The sequence below is a fragment of the Schistocerca gregaria genome, chromosome 1, assembly GCF_023897955.1.
Source record: "Schistocerca gregaria isolate iqSchGreg1 chromosome 1, iqSchGreg1.2, whole genome shotgun sequence".
In the NCBI taxonomy this organism is placed as follows: Eukaryota; Metazoa; Arthropoda; class Insecta; order Orthoptera; family Acrididae; genus Schistocerca; species Schistocerca gregaria.
In genome coordinates this window covers 1196033651-1196036331 of record NC_064920.1, presented here as the reverse complement: position 1 = coordinate 1196036331, position 2681 = coordinate 1196033651, and the positions used below count along the sequence as shown (strand labels likewise).

Below are 2681 nucleotides of genomic sequence, written 5' to 3'. Positions count from 1 at the left end.
CCGGTCCTTATGATGGTTTTCTTTGACCATAGCCGCTACTATTCGGTCGAGTAGCTCCTCAATTGGCGTCACGAGGCTGAGTGCAACAGCGCATGGCGGCTCGGACGGTCACCCATCCAAATGCCGGCCACACCCGACAGCAGTGATAATAATGGATGATGAAATAAACCAAATGAGGGGACGTCGGTCTAAACATAAACTAGAAGGAGATTTTCACACTGCATCGGAGTGTGCGCTGATATGAAACTTCCTGGCAGATTAAAACTGTGTGCCCGACCGAGACTCGAACTCGGGACCTTTGCCTTTCGCGGGCAAGTGCTCTACCAACTGAGCTATCGAAGCACGACTCACGCATGGTACTCACAGCTTTACTTCTGCCAGTATCCGTCTCCTACATTCCAAACTTTACTGAAGCTCTCCTGCGAACCATGCAGAACTAGCACTCCTAAAAGAAAGTATATTGCGGAGACATGGCTTAGCCACAGCCTGGGGGATGTTTCCAGAATGAGATTTTCACTCTGCAGCGGAGTGTGCGCTGGTATGAAACTTCCTGGCAGATTAAAACTGTGTGCCCGACCGAGACTCGAACTCGGAACCTTTGCCTTTCGCGGGCAAGTGCTCTACCAACTGAGCTACCGAAGCACGACTCACGCCCGGTACTCACAGCTTTACTTCTGCCAGTATCCGTCTCCTACCTTCCAAACTTTACAGAAGCTCTCCTGCGAACCATGCAGAACTAGCACTCCTGAAAGAAAGGATATTGCGGAGACATAAACTGTTTGCGGAGGGGCCTCATTTCAGCTGTAATTACTTTTCACTTTGAAAGTAGAAAACAGCACGTACTTTTTTTCATTATCACTCTCATACATAACATTTATTCGTCAGCTCTTCGGTAGCCAACGTCTTGTTGCGAGTCCTACATTCCGAATTACTAACTTGCGTCTAGCATGATGCCACATGAAAATCTTCAGTCAGCCGCAACACTTTGTCAGTTGGTCACATCTTGATGAGTGCTAATTAACAATAAGTAAACCAAAAGTAACAAAAAAACTGGCAAAAAGTTATCCACGGCACAAAGAGAACAACTGGTGTCCATGTCTAGCAGGAAGTCCACACTAAATGTTGCGCAACATTGCCTAAGAATTATCTCCTGTCTCCCATTTCAAATGGGAGTAAAGTATTCTGTGATTTTGTTGCAATAGTCTGCTTATACACAGGAAATAGCTCTCTCTTGTCTATATACGAAATCGCTCAATTGTCTACAGACGCTGTCTAGATACTAGGCTCCGGCTCCAGATCGAATCCTCTCGGTAGATTAACGACGAGGGTCGTTGTGCCTACCAACCTGGATTTGGTTTTTAGGTGGTTTCCCACATCACACTAAGTGAATACCGGGCTGATACTTAAGTGCTATCTCAGTTACACGAGTCGCACACTTTTAGAAAAATTTAGCTCATTTTGACGTGAATAACACTACGTGCAGGTAGTTGGGGTACGCATATTTCGTCCCAGGAGGCAACGGGGAGGCAACAGGAAGGACATCCGTTCACCCTTTAAACTGACCATGCCAGATCTGTTCACAATCGTGCCACCGTGAGACGATGTGTGACTAAGCCACAAGAAGAAGAAGAACGGTGCTAACAATACGGGAATTGAGGTGAAACGAAGGAAGAAGGATTAAGATTTAACGTCTCGTCGACATACAAGTTATTACAGGCGGAGCACAAGCTCAGATTCAAGGATCGAGAAAAAAATGGGACGTCCCATTTCGAAAGAGCCATCCCAGCATTTGTGTGGAGAGTTTTATGGAAATCATGGAAAATGTAAATTCGGATGGCCGGACGTAGATGTGAACCGTCGTCCTCCCGAATGCGAATCCAGCGTGCTAACTATAGCGCCAGCTCGCTGAGTGACTGCCGTCGGTAACTGATGTGAGAGACGGCTTATGTTCTGTGTAGTTCCGATGTATGCAACCAAAGAAAATGTGGTTTAAGTCTTTCTCTTCTCCATAGTCCTGCGGAGAAGATAAGTGGTACGATGTCGACGCGGTGGAGGTGTTGTTTGTATCGACAGAAATTAAACAACATGCAGGATATAGCTACTAAGAATTCTCGTCCTCAGTATCAAGGTCTGCTTGGTATGTCTGTCATGATGTTTATCATCCCCTTGAACTACTTTTTTCTTGAGGGACGCTTTATCTTGTGGATAAAGGCTTCAGGTAGTAATAGCTTGTGCTCATCGTTGCCTTCGGAAAGTGCTTCCCCCACACGAGTGTAAGCTATTTCACAGTCTCGTAGCTAATATAATTATGCGTCTATCCATAAATAGTACCTCACGTTCGGCCATCCTGATTTAGGTTTTCCGTGATTTCCCTAAAACTGCTTTAGGCAAATTCCGGGATGGTTCCTTGTAATATGGTTCCTTGTAATATTTCTGGCTTAGTCAGCCATCATATTAGGCTCCAAGAAGCTGTTCCCAGGGCAGTGGAGATGCAAGAAGTATATAGATGGTGTGAGGAACCTGTGACAGATGTTAGATTCGATACCATTCCCTTGAGAAAGACAGTCTGCATAACGCTACTGCTCTGTGATTGGCTACTTTGTTCGGAGCAAGGGCGCCAAAACGTTGAAGTATAGTTATTATTATTAGCTAACCTACTCATTGGAATGACTTCATTTTTA

At 45.4% G+C, this 2681-nt stretch overlaps 1 non-coding gene across 1 annotated transcript; it reads right to left on the bottom strand.

Annotated features, from left to right (window-relative positions):
• Positions 1 to 268: 268 nt before the first annotated feature.
• Trnas-cga (transfer RNA serine (anticodon CGA)) lies at positions 269 to 343 on the bottom strand. The gene has a single exon. It is a non-coding gene; the product is annotated as a tRNA-Ser (tRNA).
• Between the last annotated feature and the right edge of the window lie 2338 nt (positions 344 to 2681).